This window comes from Ictidomys tridecemlineatus, chromosome 13, assembly GCF_052094955.1.
Source record: "Ictidomys tridecemlineatus isolate mIctTri1 chromosome 13, mIctTri1.hap1, whole genome shotgun sequence".
NCBI lineage: Eukaryota > Metazoa > Chordata > Mammalia > Rodentia > Sciuridae > Ictidomys > Ictidomys tridecemlineatus.
The window spans coordinates 51552171-51571701 of NC_135489.1; the positions used below are offsets into that span (position 1 = coordinate 51552171).

The 19531-nt window shown below is 44.9% G+C and overlaps 1 protein-coding gene and 1 long non-coding RNA gene across 31 annotated transcripts in view; one reads left to right on the forward strand and one right to left on the reverse strand.

Moving 5' to 3' along the window:
• The window catches only part of Dlgap1 (DLG associated protein 1), an 878199-nt gene that overhangs the window by 77099 nt on the left and 781569 nt on the right, over positions 1-19531 (reverse strand). The window lies entirely within an intron of this gene.
• Positions 8404-19531, forward strand: part of LOC120886307 (uncharacterized) — a 28745-nt gene continuing 17617 nt past the window's right edge. For 2 of the 11 annotated variants that reach the window (XR_013429678.1, XR_013429674.1), the window contains exons 1-7: positions 8663-9022; positions 9102-9268; positions 10947-11178; positions 12545-12725; positions 17424-17610; positions 18070-18244; positions 18601-18708. This is a non-coding gene — a long non-coding RNA (uncharacterized LOC120886307). Of the gene's footprint in view, positions 8609-8660; positions 9023-9101; positions 9269-10831; positions 10917-10946; positions 11179-12544; positions 12726-17423; positions 17611-18069; positions 18245-18600; positions 18709-19531 lie in introns of those variants that run through there. The other 9 variants (XR_013429671.1, XR_013429672.1, XR_013429681.1 and 6 more) reach the window with 8 other exon arrangements.

A 19531-nucleotide genomic window follows, 5' to 3' on the forward strand; every position in this document is an offset into this window, starting at 1 on the left:
AGGGGTGGTGTTTATCTGCTGTCCCACTCCATTGCATTTCAGGCACTTAACCCATCAGGGAGCTACCTCAGTTTCCCAGGACAGTTTGAAGGGTGGTCAGCCTGCTCAGTCTCAGGTATACACCGGAAGACTCAGAGCAGGTGACAGGCGGGAGGGAGACAGAGTTAGAATAGAATCTCTCTCTCTCTATTTGAATCTAATGAAAATACGTCCTTGCGTCACTTCTTCGGAGACACGTCTTTACAATGTGAAACCGTGACCTCGTTCAAAATGGAGTCTCGGGTCATTTGGCCCACTCGTGTCGCAAGGAAGCTAAATAACACATTCCAACATCTAATGTCTGATCTTTCTGATTTTATTTATTTACTGCTTATCGGTAGCTCTCACCAGTTTCCTCTTTCAGTGTGGATAATCAAAATTGAACAATGCAGCCCATTATAATACTATTTTGTTTCCTCTGACATACAGAATAGCTCTTGCCACGAGCCGGGCATGGTGACGCATACCTGTCATCCCACCGGTTCGGGAGGGTGAGGCAGGAGGATCTCAAGTTCAAAGCCAGCCTCAGCAACTTAGCAAGGCCCTGAGCAACTCAGTGAGACCCTGTCTCAATAAATAAATAAATAATAGGCTCAGAATGTGAGTCTGTGGTTAAATACTCCTGGATTCAATCCCTAGTACCAAAATAAGTAAATAAATAAATAAATAAATGAAAAGAAAAAAAAAAAGTAAAAGAAAAGCTCTTGCCATGATGTGGTCATTGATGTGGTCATTGGAGGGAATGATGAAGTTCCATTATTTCCAGTGTGACGGCTGAACTTGGGGACCTCAGCCTCCTGTGTGGTCCATGTACCCACCCAGCCAACTCCAATTTAACTAGTGTGAGGTTAGACAGGGAGAGTGCCGGGGACTTGGCTTTTTCAAAGGCTGGCCCAGCTCCCACACCCAAAGGTCATAAGAATCTGAGATTGCTGCACTTTGGGTAAGGGATCTGAGCAGGGGCCAGGCTCCATCTACCACGGTGTTGTATTAGAGGGGCTTGACAACAAGGTTTGGTGAAGCTTGATGAGATACTGCTGCAGTCAGACTCACAGAAGCACCAGCCAGTCATCAAACAGGAATTTCAAAGGACTTTGGATCTTTTGTTTTTTTTTTTAATTTCTTTTTTTTTTTTTAAGAGAGAGTGAGAGAGAGAGAGAGAGAGAGAGAGAGAGAGAGAGAGAGAGAGAGAGAGAGAATTTTTAATATTTATTTCTTAATTCTCGGTGGACACAACATCTTTGTTGGTATGTGGTATGTGGTGCTGAGGATCGAACCCGGGCCGCACGCATGCCAGGCGAGCGCGCTACCGCTTGAGCCACATCCCCAGCCCAGGACTTTGGATCTTTATGGTTGGTTTTTCATTTGGTGCTGAGGAGGGAACCCAGTGCCTCCTACCTGCATGCTAAGGCCACACTCTACTAGTGACCTGCACTCCCAGCTGAAGACTGCCTTTCAAAGGAGAGGAAAGGAGATCCAAATCACAACTCACACTTCTTCCTGCCAATTCTTTTTTTTTTTTTTGCGGGGGTGGGGGGGGTGGGTAGGGGGTGGGGGGGTGGGGGGTGGGGGGAGGGGACAGGTATACTGGGGATTAAACCCAGAGGCACTTTACCACAGAGCCACATCCCCAGCCCTTTTTATTGTTTCAGTGAGACAGGATCTCACTAAGTTGCTCAGGGTCTCATTAATTTGCTGAGGTTGGCCTCGAACTTGTGATCCTCCTGCCTCAGCTTCCCGATCCGCGGGGATTACAGGTGCCAGGTCACTTCCTAATTCTTTGGCACTCCAAGGGTGCTTCAGAAACTCACTCAACTAAATCTCTCCATTTTCCCCAGGATCACTCTTTCTTAGCTTTGTAGGCTAAGCCCTGAGCTCTTTCTTCTAAGGGTAGCCTTTCTAAAAATATGACTCTCAGTGATCCATCACCAGGGGTGATTGAGAACCCACCAAGAAGGTCTGAGTACCAGCAGGCAGAGAGAGGCCCACAGAGGGGAAAGATAAGCTAATAAATCTTGCCTGGTCTAAACAGAAAGGGAAACTGAGTGGCTTCTACACGGTAAATGAAATACCTCAATTGTTAAGAGGAACATTCTTAAAAAGCATGATTTAAAAACATAAATGCTCCTTTAAAACAAATGGAACTTGAAAAAGAAATGATGTCTTTTAATCATGCTTATTGCTTTTCTTTAACCTGATATGTTTATTTGTTTACTTCAAATAAGATGACTTCTCTTCCTCCTCTGGGTCCTGGCTGAAAGAACTCCTGTTGGTCCCTCCCTCCCTCCTACCCTTCCCTCCTCTCTCCCTCCCTCTCTCTCTCCCTCCATCCCTCCCTCCCTCCCTTCCTCCCTTCCTCCCTTCCTTCCTTCCATCTTTCCTTCCTTCTATGCTGGGATTGAACCCAGGGGCACTTTACCACTGAGCTACATCCCCAGCCCTTTTTAAATTTTTTAAGATTTGAGACAGGGTCTTGCTAAATTGCAGAGGAACTTGCAATCCTCCTGCCTCAGCCTCCTGAGTTGCTAGGATGACACAGGCTTGTGCCACCAGCAATAGGACTTCTATATATTTGTAAGGTGAGTCCCTAGATACAAAGCTGCAGATGCCAATGACATTATTTTCATTCAGTTCACACTGCAGAGGACAGCACAAGCAGAAGCTGGTATTAACATCTGATTTCAGAAGTTGTAGAACTATGTTAAATTAAAATTAAATAAAAAGTTTACAGAGATACAGAGAAAACAAATGAGAACAGCTTCCTGTCAGATCTGCTTCTAGCTAACTGTTCCGCCTTGTCTATATTTGCATTGAAAGCTAGTGCTAGTGTTGCAAGCCACAGGCCTTTGGCTGAACCAGGAATTATTTTGTTCTGCAGTGGTGAAGGTTTTTTGGCAAAATATCTACACTGTCTTATCCCTGGGTATCTTTTGTGATCAAGAGCATACACATATCAGGAAGTCACAAAACAGATATGGAATCCAACCCGTTTTTTGTATTGAACGCAGGGGCGTTTAACCACTGGGCCACATTCCCAGCCCATTTTTGTATTTTATTTAGAGACAGAGTCTCGATAACTTGCTTTGGGCCTCACTAAATTGCTGAGGCTGTCTTTGAACTCCCAGTCCTCCTGCCTCAGCCTCCTGATCCACTGGGATTACAGACATGTGCCACCACGCCCAGGTGTACTGACTTCTTAATAAATTCCTACTGGCTAAACTAATGGATCATTTACATACATTAGCTATGTTGAGAAACTGTTTAGCAGTCCTTGGTTACTGGATTTCAGAAATTCTTTCAGGGGCTAAGGGGTGGCTCAGTAGTGGCTCAGAGTGCTCTCCTAGGAGAAGCCTGGGACTGATCCTCAGCAATGCAAACAACAACAATAATATATATATATATATATATATATATATATATATATATATATATATATATATTTTTTTTTTTTTTCAAATACGTGCTGAACATGGTGGCATACACCTATAATCCCAGTGATCTGAGGCCAACTTGGGCAACTTAGCAAGACCTTGTCTTGAAATACAATAAAGACGGCTAAGGATGTAGCTCAGTGGTATGGTGCTGCTGGGTTCTATCCCCAGTACCGCAAAAGAGAGAGAGAGAGAGAGAGAGAGAGAGAGAGAGAGAGAGAGAGAGAGAGAGAGAGAGAGAGAGAGTCCTTGAGGAACTACAGATACAAGCATGATACAACAATAAAAAGAAATTGTCGGGGCTGGTGTTGTGGCTCAGTGGTAGAGCACTTGCCTTGCATGTGTGAGGCACTGGGTTCCATTCTCAGCACCACATATCAATAAATAAAGGCCCATCAACAACTAATTTAAAAAAAAAAGAAATTGTTAAAAATCTAAAATTAATAATAATTTTAGATACAGTCGCAGTCAAACAACTTCTTTCTGATAACGTGTTATCCTGCGTTATGAAGCCAGCTGTGACCTGATCACCTTTGAGAAGTGGCAGCTTCTGCACGGCACTGGGCCACCTTTGGATGAGCTGTGACTTGCACCAGATGTTCTCCTCTGATGGTGTTGAAGGCCACCAGAGGGAAGGGCTGCCTCAACCCACTGTCTAGTTTCTGCTCAGGGCAACATGAAGGACTCTTGACTTGGTCTAGATAAACAGCAGTTGTATAATAAATGCTCAAAAGGAAAGTTTTTATTACAAAGATTTCAAAGACCAAATAGCATTGATAGGGGGGTGTTGGAACTCACTCTTATCACTTGCTAAAGTTGATTGTGTACATCTCTTCCCAGCTCTGTGTTCAACTTGAAATTGACCATGGTGTGGGTATTTACACCATAAAAACCGACAGATGCTGTAAATCAGCAAGTTGAAGCATTTCTGTGTACAGAGCAGAGAGATATTTAAAGTGCTACTGGCCGAATGGGGCTGGTTCACAAACCACTGTACCTGGTGGTGTGCATGCACCGTGTCCTGAATACTGAAAGCTTTTAGGAACTTTCTAGCAATTTTATAGTCTTTTGTCTGTTGAATGAAATACAAAGAAAACAGTGGGCTAGGTTTTAGTGTGTCTTTGTTTTTTAAACTTCCTTTTTCTAGTAATTCATCTTTATTGCATTTTATCCGAGTGTTGATCTACAACAGATGGAAGATCAAACAGAAAACTGGTCCCACACCACAGAGAGCTTGGAAGGACCTATACAGACATTTGCAAATTCAGAGAACAGTGCAGACAGAGGCAAGTAGGATGAAGAACATGTCAGAGAGGTAAACTGAGCCTACAGGGTGCTTTAGAAGGTAATATGATGCTGGGCGCAGTGGCTCACACCTGTCACCTCAGAGGCAGGAGGCTGAGGCAGGAGGATTGCAAGTTCAAAGCCAGCCTCAGCAACTTAGTGAGGCCCTAAGCAACTTAGTGAGGCCCTGTCTGAAAATCAAACATAAAAATGGCTAAGGGTGTGGCTCAGTGGTTAAGCACCCCTGGGTTCAATCTCTGGTATCAAAAGAAAAAGAAAAGAGAAGAGCTCAAAAGGAAAATGAAATGTGAAGCACCTAAATTAGGGATATAAAGAGATGACTGCAGTTAACGCAGAATGGGGACTGGACTTGAGGTTTGAATGTCAGGTAAGGTACTTACATTAAGAATAGAAGTGTGGTATCCAGAATAATAGGAGGATCTTTGTGTTGTGTTTTAATCTGTGCTCCGTGGCTGCCCCTGTACCTCTCTCCACTCTCATATGGTGCTAGAGATGAAACCCAGGACCCCATACATGCTAGGCAATTGCTCTACCACTGAGCTCCATCCCCAGCCGTGGGCACCTTGCTTTAGGAAGAAATGTATGGATTTAAGGAAAGGGCATACTTCGTTTGGAAAAGAAGGAAGACAGAGGAATTCACTGATTTGGAGGGTGGCTGCCTAAAGCACAGCATGGACTTCTGTGTTAAGTCCCCAAGAAAACTACAAAGATAAGAGGTCGGAGAATAAAGAAAAATCCTTTAAACCAGGCTTGGTGGCCCAGGCCTGAAATCCCAGAAACTCAGGAGTCTGAGGCTCAGGCTGGAGGATTGCAAGTTTGAGGCCAGACTCAGCAAGGTAGTGGGACTCTCAGCAACTTAGCAAGACTCTGTCTCAAAATAAAAAATGAAAAGGGCTGGGGGATATGGCTCAGTGGGAAAGCATCCTTGGGTTCAATCTCTAGCACCAATTAAAAAAAAAAGAAGACAAAGATAGTCATCAGCTATCCAAACATGGAATATGAGGACCTCACCCAGTAGTGAGCTCTCAGTCCCTGGAGATATACAAGCGGAGATCGTTTTTTTTTTTTTGTACGTGTGTCTGAGAAGTTATAGAAATTGTACCAACAACTGACAGACAGTTGAATTTGATGACAAGATTTCTTTTAAACTGAAGGCCCTATGGCTTCATAAATATGAATGGAATCTGGAAGAGAATCTGAAGCACAGGGTCTCACTGAGGGTGATGCCTAAGAGTTGAAGAAGGAATCCCAAAGAAGAGGCTAGGGGAAGAAGTCACCAACCAGGCTCTTGGGTTGTCATGACAAAGGTTCTGGCATCCCGGGGAAGCATTTTGAACTCGGGGAGGATGCAACTGCTAACAGAAAAGTTTGCTGCTGCTGTTTCCGGTCTGGCCAGCCCAGAAGTCTTGCACTTCACCGTGAATCTTAGAGTCCTGCTGTTCATGGCACTGTGCCTTGGCACACTGGACTCCCCGTCAAGTGCCAGACAAACCAGTGGTCTGGCTCAGGTCCTTCACTGGGAAAAGGCACAAGCTCAGGTGACAAGAGAGAGGCTGAGATTGCAGAATGAGTCCAGACCCTCCTCACCATGCCAAGATTAGATCTTCCTAGTCTTCAGAGATCCAGACACTGCGCTAAGAACTTAACGGACATGGCCTTAACTGACACGAGGATCCCACTGTCACTATTCAATAGATGGAAATGTTAAGGCTTAGAGGGTAACAGGGGTTCCACTCCATGCTTTGAATATAACCCTTGTGACTTATTTTAAAATGAACATTTTTTTGGTTTGTTTCCTTTCTCTTCGCCCTCTACCCCCCAACCCCCGCCTATAAGGTGGGGGGAACAAGATAAACCTTCTTCCCATCCTAGGCCAAGTTATCTGTCCTTGAGCAAACACGCCACAGGAATAAAGCAATCGACTTCAGGATGGTAGGAGAGGACCTACGAAGGGGCTGTCTCTAAAGTCTACAAGTGAATTATGACCCCTGACAGGACACACCTGGAATGTAGCCTTTGAATCACCCCTTGACAGTGAGAATCACAGCCTCGGGGACAGCAGTCCCCGTGTTTCTCTTTTACTAGCAAAGCAATAAAACTTCTTTTTTCCTTTTTCTCAAAACTACATCCTCCTCATTGGATTGGCCTTGGGACCAGCACCGAGCTTTCAGGAATAAGAGCAAGAAACGGATGACCCTATGTCACATATCTACCAAGTGGTGAAGTTAGAATACTTAGAGCTACACATTCCATTTCCTCATTAACCCAAACCACTGGTATTCATGTCCCCAACACACATCATCAAAGTAAAAAACAATAAGCCCACTGCACCCTGCAGGAACTCATCAGAAATTTAGTGAATGATACTCTGGAGGCTGAGGCAGGAGGGTCACAAGTTTGAGGCCAGCCTCAGCAACTTAGCAACTCATCAGGATCCTGTCTCAAAATCAAACATAAAAAAGGGCTGAGGATGTGGCTCAGTGGTAAAGTGCCCCTAGGTTCAATCCCTACCACCAAAAAAAAGAAAGAAAGGAAGAGAGAGAGAGAGAGAGAGAGAGAGAGAGAGAGAGAGAGAGAGAGAGAGAGAGAGAGAGAGAAAGGAAGGAAGGAAGAAAAAAGTTGAATGAAGAATTCCCAGTGGTCAACAAGGAGTACACCAGCTATGATTTAAAATATTGTACTCAGGTATGGTGGTGTGGGCCTGTTAGCTATTGTGAGGATTCCCTGAGCCTTGAAGTTTTTGTTTGTTTTTTGGGGGTGATGTACCAGGGATTGAACTCAATGGCACTCTGCCACTGAGCCACATCCCCAGCCCTATTTTGTGTTTCATTTAGAGACTGGCTCTGAGTTGCTTAGAGCCTTGGTTTTGCTGAGGCTGGCTTTGAACTCACCTAGCAATCTGGTCTCAACCTCCCAAATTGCTGGGATTACAGGCCTGCACCACCCACCGTGCCCAGCAGTTTGAGATGAGCAGGAGGACCATAGCAAGAATCAGAAGGAAAAAAAAAATGCAGCTCAACGGTGGTGTAGCACTTGTCTAGTATGGGCAAGGCCCTGGGTTGGATCCTCAGCACAGCAAAATAAATAAATAAAAATTTTTAAAGAATTAAAAATGCGGGGGATATAGCTCATTGGTTGAGTGCTTGCCTTGCAGGCACAAGGCCCTGGGTTTAATCCCCGGCACCAATCCATCCATCCATCAATAAAGCAAAATATTACAAAAAGAGAAAAAAATCTGCACAACAAAATACATGGGGTTAAAAAAAAAAATCACTACCTTGTTGCAAAATATTTACAGCTTCCCATTTCCAGGCCACCCAAAGTGAGGTGTCAGTGGTGAGAAGGAAGGCAGGATGTGAGGTTCCCTGGGCGGGTGACAAGGAAACCCTGGGTTCCCAGCCCACCTCCGTGAGGCACGGCGCATCCCATAGTCGTCTCCTCTCCCATTAACTTCGGCTCCAGGGAAGTGGCTGAGAGAATGATTTCCACTAACGCCATCCTCCACGGAAACCACAGAGATGACGAGTGCAACTTTTCTTAGTCAAAGCAGAAAAGAGCAGAAAAGAGCACGCCTGTGTCGGAGCCTAGGGGGAGGGGAGGGAACAGCAGGAGAGGGAGGGGGAGGGGGAGGGCAATCACTCTTGCAGTCCTCCGCCTTGCCAGTTGGTAGTTACTAGTATTCCAGACACTTCCTAATGCCAGACAAATGCCCCAAGCCTCGGCATGTCTGGCTTGGAGATCTATTCAGCTGATAGTAGCTGCCTCTTCTGGGGAGAACCGGGCTGCGGCTGCTAATCAGACCCAACATTGTTCTCAGAAGGAAGAATGGAAAGGTTTGTTTCAGAGTCACATTTTCTTTTCTTTCTTTCTTTTTCTTTTTTTTTTTTTTTTAAAGAGGCATCCAAGTTGTTTTAACAAGTTACTACAAAACTTGGTCTTCCCGAGGTGAGGCTGTTTTGCACAGTGTGTGTACTGTACAAAGATCCAGGGAGGGAGGGATCAGAAAGTTAGAGTCATTTAAAAAAAAAAAGCCCCAGGCACTTGATGCCTGGAAATGATGTAAGAGGCAGCCACTCCTCTGTTAGAACTACAACCAAACAATGCTCCGGCCATCCACAGCAGCTGCTCTCCAAATGTCAGCGCCAGCCCCAGTCAAAAAAAGCTTGAAATCTACCAGGCGGAAGGACTTGGTGCTGTGCCCTGGTCTCCCACATTTTCCCTGAGCATTCTCAGGAACCTGGCAACAGGTAACGTGGCAACCTTTGACTTATAAAACGGCAAGTGGCATCATTTCAGAGAACAAATGTTTTTTTTTTTCCTCCCAAGCCAGCTGCTTCTCCCCCCCCCCCACCGGCCCCACACCCAACCCCCATCCCTCCCACTCCAAAGTCTGAGAAAACAAAGTACTGCTGCAGGCAACCCTACTCTCGACAGTCCCCTTGTGGCCAAACCTGGAACAACACGTACATACTCAATGGCCACTCGGCCGCAAGGTAAGTGGCGCTGCTGCGGAAGGGGACCTTGGCTGGACTTGTCTTCCAAAAACCACAGAGTGGAAGTCAAGACTCAGAACGTCTTGCTTTATAACTTAGCACCTTAAGAAAAAAAAAAAAAAACAAACTTTCTCCGGCTTTCGGGTAAAATCTAGGTTGCGGCTAAGAATTTTTTTTTAAGCAGTAGCTATGTTAATATTTTTTAAGGTAAGAAGTTAAAAAGCAAGAACTGCTCTAGCAATTTTCACCCAATCTCTTCACCTCCCAGTCAGATGGGCAGATGGCAATGAATGCAAAGACTGGGGATTCCTGCTGCCGGTGACTGACATTTTCCATTTTCATCTGAATTTGTACTGTATATGCAGACACCTTTCTTTCAGGCTTGAAGCATTTCTAACTGCCTTGCTGTCTTCCAGTGAGCCTGTTTGCAAAGATTACTTAAGATTTCCAGCCTGCAGGCCCGGCTTCCCGAAGAGCATGCCTCCCAGCCACACCTTCACTCTTTTATCTCTGTGTGGGGCAAACACCCACGAAAATGCTCAGGGCAGTGTTTTGAACCTGCTTTCTTCCTCCCAGGTCTGTTTCCACCCTGCGGTCTCTGAAGGAGCTTCTGGTAGCTCCAGCTAGCCCAGAAAAGAGGGCCTCTCTTCCTTCTGCTTCAAAATAACTGGAAAGGAAAAATGAGGTTCAGATCAAAGTGACTGTTCTCTTCAGGAAGTTCCGTTAATTAACTAGATTAGAGGGTGCTAAATGATGTTTGGATGAAGGTCCTTTCAGAAGGTTCAGGGCCAGGGGTTCAGGTCTGAAGCTTGTAATATGTACTTTTAATGAAGTTTGACAGTAAGTTGAGTAATATTGGAAACTGAAGGTTTCCATATGTAAAACCAGTGGGTTGCCTGAAATCAGTTTCAAAGGATCATCTTGAAAGTAGATATTTGGCTAGTATTTGCCTCGATCATTTAATACTAGAGATTTAAAAACCTAGGGTTCTGATTAAGAATCATTTAGCCAATGCTAAAGTCAATCGTAGGCTTCGTGTTGAAATCAGGGCGTTCAGGACTTGGGGCTTACTACTCACTCCAAGGAGGGAGTGTTGCTTGCAGTTGGGAATGTGACCAGGATTTCACGGCTCATTTTCCCGGCTTCTCTAACAGGTGCTGTTGAGTCATCCATGTACACAAATGACTGCCCTGGCAGTTTCATCTGTGAGGATTAAATTTCCATTTGTTCCATTACTTTATAAAGTGATTTCTACTCGTGAGTCAGATAGATCACTTCCTTTTAGATCTAGGATTTTTTTTTTTTTTGAACATTCATAATGATGTGTGTATTTTTCAAAATGGGTCCCAGCCAGGTCTGCAGGTCTTCCTGGTTTGAATGGACTGTTTACAAGAGAGGAAGACTCAGGGACCAAGGTCGGGGTTACAGGATTATATAAGGTTTCCTGTTTGAGCAGCTGGTCTACCAGCCCCTCAGGAGGCTGGGATGGGGATCGGAGCTAGGAGCCGGGAAGGAGATTTTTCTTTGAAGCTTTTCATCAGCTAGCTTTTCATTTCTTGTCAGATGACACTTCTCAGCAATACGGTCCTATATTTCCCCCTGATCAGACGGAGAGATGGGAATTCACCAAGGATTGAAGAATCACAAGGTCAGGCATTGTTGTCTGTTTTGTTCACAGATGTCACCAGGATCCTTAGAACACATGGTTGTGCTATGGCTAATACTTGTTGCATGAAGGAACGAATAGGAATGAAAAGAGTCTTCCTAGAGAAGAAGGAAAATGGATCAACAATCCAGAAAGAAAAGTCGTTGGGCCACAAGTAAAAGGAATAAACAGCAGAGCCATCCTCTGTGACCTGGGATGTCACAGTACAGTCGGTCCTCTATTTCCATGGGTTCTGCATCTACAGGTTTAACCAACTATCACTCAAAAATATTTGAGAGGGCTGGGGTTGGGGCTCAGTGGTAGAGCGCTTGCCTAGCATGTGTGAGGCACTGGGTTCGATTCTCAGCACCACATATAAACAAGTAACTCCCATTGACAACTAAATTTTGTTTTTTTAAATTTTGAGAAAAATCACACGTTTACAGACCTTTTGCCACATTATTGTTTCCTAAACAATACTGTGGACTGGCACAGTGGTGCACACTTGTAATCTCAGCAGCTTGGGGGGCTGAGGCAAGAGGATCCCAAGTCTGAGGCCAGCCTCAGCAACTTAGTGAGATCCTATATCCAAAAAAGGTTGTGGGGCGGAGGTTGAGGAAGTAGCTCAGTGGTAGAGCACCCTAGGTTCAATCTCCAGTACTCTGTCCCCCAAGATATTGCATAACCTATCCACATGGCATTTGTGTTGTATTAAGTATCAAAAGTAATCTCCAGATATTTTGAACTACATGGGAGGATGTGCAGGGGTATATGAAAATAGTGTAAAGGGGACTTAAGCATCTGAGGACTTTGACATTCGTTGGGATAGAGGGTCCTGGAATCAATCCCTTGAGGGTACCAAGGAACAACGGTATTCCCACTTCTGTTTGGTATAGGTCAAGTACTAGCCAAATACAATTATGAATGACCAACTTTTTTTTTTTCTTTCTCAGTACTGGACCCAGAACAGTAGCTGTTAACTCCACTACTAAGCTCAACCCCACTCCTTTTTACTTTTAAATTTTGAGATAGGGTCTCCCTAGGTCACCCAAACTGGCCTTGAACTTGTAATTCTCCTGCCTCTGCCTTTGAGGTAGCACCACCATGCTTGGCTAGTGACTGACCAACTTTTGACATGGATCAAGTATGTTAAACCCCAATCTAATTCCCAATCTAGTCCTAGTCACCTTGGGAGTTTAGTGGTAGAGCAGGAACTTGGCATGCATGAGACCCCAGGTTCAATCCCCAGCATGTGTGCAGACACACACACCCCAACACCAGTTAGTTTAGTAGAAACTACTAAGTCACCTGTGGCTTATTTACCTAATGTCCATTCTCTTTGATGGGTGCTACCCGGAGGGCAGGAGGGATGGTTGTTGAGGACCCAGGATGCTAACCACCCTTTTCCTGTGTGGTGGCTTTACTTTTTTTTTTTTTAAGTTGTAGTTGGACATAATACCTTTATTTTATTTATTTATTTCTATGTGGTACTGAGGATCCTACCAAGGGTCTCGCACATGCTAGCAAGCGCTCTACCGCTGAGCCACAACCCTGGCCTGCAGCTTTACTTTTCCTTAGCCCCTTCTACTCATTTTCTTGGACCTCTTATCCTGTGTTCTGTCTGCTTGCAGACAAGATGGATATGTGAGCGCCAAGGACCTTTCGTTCCTGCCTGTTCTGTTTCATGGGAATCGGCATCACCTGCTCAGTGGAAGGAACCTGGGGTCTGAAATAGGAGGACAGATCTGGATTGGAATTATACAACACAATGAATCAGGCAGTGAAGACTTTCCTGCCTTGTCACCAAGCCTGGTAAACTAAGAAGAGCTTGAGTGTCCCTACCCCTATGGCTGTACTGTACGGAGCAGCTGAGGGTTTCTACAGGGGACACATGTAGGATCTGCCTGGCTTCAGGAAGTGAGAGGCCTGAATTCACACTTAATGGGCATCCAGTCCGCCTAAGTCCTACCTGAGAATCCGGTGTGGATTTACCAGTAGCCCCTCACCCGCCAACTCCTTGGGTTTGGAGAGAAGGTAGATCTATAACAGCAGCCAGAGCTGCCCCCGGAGCCTGGTGCCTGGAGCAAGGCTTCCCCTGGAGCTGCAGCTTCTGCATAAGGCAAACTGGGAGCCCCAAACCTGGGAAGACAGGATTTGTGGAAGCGCATAACAAAGAAATGCACTGCTGTTGCTTCCAGCTACTTGGGAGTGGAAGGCCCTCCTGCAGAGGCCGAGGGGGCTCTGGGCTGTGCAGCAAGGCACCCAATTATTCATCCTGCTCCTTTCCTCCTTCCTCCCGGACTCCACCCTCCCCTTTTCAAAGGAACAACCATCTGTGGGATGTTGCCTCCGTCACCCACTTGGCCCAGAGAGGATGCCAGCTCCTTATAAATCCTCCAGTAGGATCAGTGCTTTAAAATCATACCGTGTTGTCCAGCTGTCATTGACAGAGAGAACAGGAACATTTGTCCAGGTGTCCCCTTGAGCTCTTTCTCACCCCCACAGCCATTTAAAGTGTCCCTCAAGGCTGCATTTAAAATAGCACCTTACTGGGCCTGGGAGGAGCTTGGTGGGAGCCCCATTCAAGCACCAGCACAACAACAAAGAGAAAACAAAGAACCCCTCCAAAACACCTTACTGTTTGGTGTTTGTTATTTACCAAAATTAAATTAAAAACCTACGAACCATTTAAAAAATTTATTTTTATTATGAAAATTTGAAACAGCCTCTCATTAAGTTGCCCAGGCTAGCTTGGAACTTGTGATGCTCCTGCCTTAGCCTCCCTGGTAGTTAGGATTGTAGGCATGTGCTCCAGAGCCCAAATTTTCTTTTTTTCTTCTTTTTTTTTTCAATACTGAGCATGGAGCCCAGAGCTTCATGCAGGCAAGTGCTAACCTAGGAATCTCTCAAGAGTTTCAAATTGGTATAAACTCAGTTCCCATCCTCCTCCTCATTCCTTGCCTGTTTAGTAAAGGCATGCACTTTTGCTAGTCTCATTACATTCTGAAAACAACCCTGCAGAGGAGGTTATGATCTAATGCTGCAGATGAAAAGGAGAGGTTGATGTCCAAGTTCTCCCTGGGTGAGGCTGGCGTGGAACCTGGGTTCTTCCCACGAAAGCTTTGCTTATCTTTGAAAGGGCTCTCTTCTGCTTTTGTCCTTAACATTCTCCTTTGAATCCTGTGAGAACAATGTCCTAGCCTGTAACTGAACCTTTCTTTGGCTGAATGTGCTTGGAATTCGGGGCTTGGGGGATTTTAGATTGTTAATACACGGCAGACCCAGCAATCAAGTACTTGGAGGGGTCTGCAGGAGAGAAGGTGTAGTCACGCTGCAAATAGATCCAAGAACTGGTTTTAGGTAAAGGCTTTCAGAAATGTGGATGCAGCCTCATGCATGCTAGGCAAGTGCTTTACAACTAATCCCTCAAGTTCTTTTCTTTTTCTTTCTTTTTTTTTTTTTTTTTGTGTGTGTGTGATATTAGGGATTGAACCCAGGGCCTTGTGCATGAAGGTAAGCACTCTACCAACTGAGTTATATCCCCAGCCCTCAAGTTTCTTTTTTAAAACTGAAAGTGAGCTTGGTGCAGTGGTCTAAACCTGTAATCCCAGCGATTCGGGAGGCTGAGGAAGGAGGATTGCAAATTTGAGGCCAGCCTCAGCAATTTAGTGAGGCCCTAAGCAACTTAGACCCTGTCTCTAAAAAAATAAAAATAAAAAAGGGCTGGGGATATGGCTTAAGCATCCCTGGATTCAATCCCTAGTACTTAAAAATAAATAAATAAATAAAAATAAATGAAAGTAAAAGCAAAAAGAAATGTGGAAGGAAGAATGATGTCCTACCCCCACCTTCCCACCCCTGGAGCAGTAAAAGCTCCCACCAGGGGATGTCTTCTTGCAGAGGCATCTCAAATTCTGGCCCTCAGTCCCACCTACGGAGGGTGGCCACGGAGGATGGTGATACAGTGGCCGTATGTGTGCCAAGTTTTACATCTTTAAAGGAAGGAAAGCTCTAGTACAGTACTTCTGACCCTTGTCAACTGGTTTATCACAGTGTGCCCCACACTGTATGGGGAGGCATCCATTTTGGGCTCTCATTATGATGGTAAGAGCGGCATTCCTGAAAGTCTTGTTTTGGTAGTGGGGAGTGAACCAGGGTACTGGGGTGCTCAACCACTGAGCCACATCCTCAGGCCATTTTATATATATTTATTTGCCTAGGTCCTCGTTAAATTGCTGCAGTTCCCGAGTTGTGGTGGCCTGTGCCACCACACCACACTTAGTAGGAGCTTTTAGCTATTTTCTTTGCTTGCTTTTTTTTTTTTTTTTTTTTTTGTATTGGGGATGGAAGTCACAACCTCTCATGTGTTAGGTAAGAGCTCTACCGTGGATCTACTTCCCTCACCCCCTCAGGCCTGTGTGTACGTTTTTTAAACTCACTTCTCCAACATTCTCTGATCCGCCTTTTCTTTCCCATCCCCTACTCTACCCTCAGGCCACAGTCTGACTTCACAGCAAAACAAATAAAGTGAGCAGCTTTTACCTTGGCCCACTATAATTTGTACTGACAGGAGGGCGGCCTCTTTCTAGGTGCAGCTGGGTGCCAGCTGATTTGATGCAGCTCAGGGTACTGTCTAAAGTTTATCTGGAAGAGCACTCTTTACTCATTAAAACTACCTAGTGCACAGTTTGCCAATCCTGCCTGCCCCCGCTTTTTTAACCAGAGATTAACTTGGAGGCACTTAGCCACTGAGCCAGATTCCCAGACCCCGCCTCCCCCCCTTTTCCCAAAGTTTGAGACTGGCCAGGTGCAGTGACCAACCCCTGTAATCCCAGCAGGAAGATTATGAGTTCAAAACCAGCCTCAAAAATTTAGAGAGGACCTAAGCAATTTAGCAAGACCATGTCTCTAAATAAATAAAATATTTAAAGAGGCTGAGGATGTGACTTAATGGTTAAATGCCACTAGGTTCAATTCTCAGTACCAAAAAAAAAAGGGACTGGGTCTTGCTAAAATGCTTTGGGCCTCACTGAATTGCTGAGGCTGGCTTTGAACTTGATCCTCCTGCCTCAGTCTCCCGAGCTGCTGGGATTACAAGTGTCCACCACAGCTCCCAGCTCCAATCCCATTTTATTTTATTTTATTTCGGGGGGGGGGATACTAGGGATTGAACTCAGGGACACTCAACCACTGAGCCACGCGCCCAGCCCTATTTTGTATTTTATTTAGAGACAGGGTCTCACTGAGTTGCTTAGCACCTCGCCATTGCTGAGGCTGGCTTTGAACCCGTGATCCTCCTGTCTCAGCTTCCTGAGCCGCTAAGATTATAGGCCTTCGCCACTGCACCGGGCTTCCAATCCTATTTTAAAACAAAATACATGTTTTTTTGTAATGCAAAAAAAAAAAAAAAAAAAAAAAAAAAAAACCAAGTACATGTATAAAGACATGATTTGGTGTGAACATACTTTATACAAAGATATGAAAAATTGTGCTCTATGTACGTAATAAGAAATTGTAGTACATTCTGCTCTCGTGTATTTAAAAAAATACAATCAATGTAAAAAATGATATAGAAATCCATGTTTTTATGCCACAGTTTCAACACAAATGATAACAGAAATCCATGCAACAGAGCTTAAATTATAGAATAAAATGGGGCTCGGGGTGTAGCTCAGTGGCAGAGCCCTTGCCTAGAGTTCACCGAGGCCCTGGGTTTGATTCCCCAGTCCCCTTCAAAAATAAAACGGAAAACAAACCCCCACAACCTGATGTGTAGTTAGACAGATATACTAGTAAACTACAGACATAAATAGTTAAAGAACTAGATGTTTTTATGACCTAAGGACAGCACTGCCTCCTGGTGTGGATTACAGCCTAGTTTTCAAGAGGAATCGTAAAAAGTAAAGGCAATAAAATATGATTTTATTTATTATTTTATTTTTAAATTTCTATCATTGCAGGTCAAAGATTTTATTAAATAATAAGTTTGAGAAAAAGCAACTATAAACATTGCAAACCTACTAAACCAGTGGATATCAAGATATTGTGTGTGGTAGTTGGGGCTGACCCTGCTCATGATTACAACTGCTCCATTACTGTGGCTTAGGTCCAAAGGGACCCCAGTAGGTCAAAACTCAGGTTCAGGAAATTCAGGAAAAACTCCGAGGGAAGTAGAACTAGTCTGTGGATTGAAATTAGCAATAAAAGATTGGAAAAAGGATCACAGGGAAGTGAATAATTTTGGCGGTCGCTGCTCCAAGGTTCAGCCCTTTTGCAGTTTCTGATAACCTTGTCAGGTCCCCCAGATAAAGGCAAGTCTTGTCACCCTTGGGCACCTGGCTGAGAGGTAATAAAACGGTTGCCTTATCTCCTAAGGGTGGAGTTAAGTCAAACCTCAGCCTGCGGTAATTACAGTACCCAGGAATTGCCAGTCCCTCTCCAAAAAAGAGTGGGGGGAAGGGAGACTAGAAAAAGCCAGAAGGCAGGAAATTGTGTTTGTCTCTCTTCTAGGATTTAAAAAAGAAAGCAAGCAGAACAGCAAGAAGTTTTCTAAGGAGTGAGAAAAACAGTTGGGCTAGCCTCCCCTCCTCTGGGGTTAACAGGATTGCCCACAGATCTGGCCCACGTGACGGTCAAGAAAAGAAGCTCCAGCTGAGGAAAACCCAGGAAATCTTCTTAGGAACCTTCCTTTCTAAATGTAAATGACTGAGTCATTGCTTTGCTAAGGAGGAGAGGAAGTTGCAATCACCCAGTGACTCACTTGCTGCTGTGAGCTCAGGCAGTTGGATAAAAAGTTTTTAGCAAAAGCGGCAACAAATCTGCTTTAAATACTAGCCCAGTGAGGGAATTCCTCTCTTTCGGGATGAATGCCATCCACACAAAAGAGCTCCTGTTGACATCTCTTTTACAATCTCCCCCAGGACACAGACAAGACCTTTTCAATAAACCCGGCTCAGAAACACCTATTATTCAAAATCTTCCTCTAGCAACAGGCTTTCCCCACTCCCTACGGCTTTGCAAAAGAAAAGATTTAGATGGAGAAGGATTGGGACTAGGGAAGCTGGGGAAAGAGGCAGGAAAGACGTCCCTTTGACCTGGTGTGGTCTGACAGTGTGCAAGAAGAAGAAAGTTAATGGTCTTTCCATTTTTTTCTAAGTGTCCAAGAAACGCCGGTGACTGTCTTGGACCAGTGACTGTGGATTCTAAACTGGATGCCAAGTAGGTAAAGAAAGTAACTCCTGCCAACAGGATTGCTCCATGAAAAACCCAGGCCGAACCGAACCTATTCCCAGCCTTACAAAAGCCCTGATGGCAGCCCTGGGAAAGCACAGGTAAGTCTTTGATCTGAGCTGTTTGTTCCTGTAGAATCTTCTAGCTCAGCTCTCAGTCCACTCTGGTCCGCCCGAATTCCTCTCCATCATTTCCACAAGGTGACTCCCTCTCTGAATAACACTGGATTATTTTCTGGAATTATATAATACTGCTCTTGGAATAGGCCTCAGATTAAGGAATCTATTGGAGTTTACCAAAAACGTGAATGAAGGGAAGGGCATTTTAAAAATACTCATTATCTCTACCCTCCTAATAGATGGTCAGTTAACCTCTAATTCCTTGGGTCTTTCTCTCCTATCTCTTAAGCCCCTCTGGAATCATTCCCTAACCTCTTTGTACCTTTCTCTGTCCCTAGATCCTACTGTGCATCATCTCCTGTCTCTGGTGTCCCGGTAACTCCCTAACTCCAAGTTTCTCCATCTTCGGAGCTGTGACCTATTAATGAGTCATGACATCAACTGAGGTGAGTCAAACCGCTCCACCATGTAGAAAACGAAAATGATTCAATAGGAAACATTAGCATGCACCGTGTAGGAAAAGTACTGTTATGTGTACCCAAGAGTGGGCAACAGGAAGAGAGGCAGTTTGTTGGTCAAAATATCTGGAGAAATACCTTTCTCATTGTTCTCACTGGGTTGACCTTGAACCTGCTTCCAAACTCTTGTAGATAATCAGAGTAATAGTTGGGAACGCTTCACAGATCTGTCACTCCAGCTTGCTTGCCTTCCCCCAGGAGAAAGTCTCCCATCTGGGCCTTAGGGGATTCCTGCTAACCTGGTTCTGCTTCTCCTTCCTGGGCACTTTTAAAAAGTTATTCAGGCTACCACATTCCCTGGCTGTGCACCTGTTCCCTCTGCAGGGACTTTCTTTCCTTTTCTTTCTATTTTGAAATCATCTTAGGTCTCACTGCTTCCAGGAAGACATCAGGATCATCCTTCTGGATGCCTCTTCTAGTTCTTACAAGGCTGAACTTCACCTGACAGAGCGCTTGCTACATGGTGGTTGTCTTCCCAGTTCCCTACAGCACTCTCAGCTCCAAGGGGACATTCAGTAAATATCTGTTGTGCATCGAGTGCTGCATGTCCTACCTACACAGTTCACATCTCCTTGCGACAGATCAATTTGGATAGTTCATTAGAAAGTATCTTAGCCAGGTGCACATGCCTGTCATCCCAGCGGCTCAGGAGGCTGAGGCAGGAGGATTGCAAATTCAAAGCCAGCCTCAGCAACTTAGCAAGACCCTAAGCAACTCAGCAGGACTCACTCTCAATGTAAAAAATACAGGC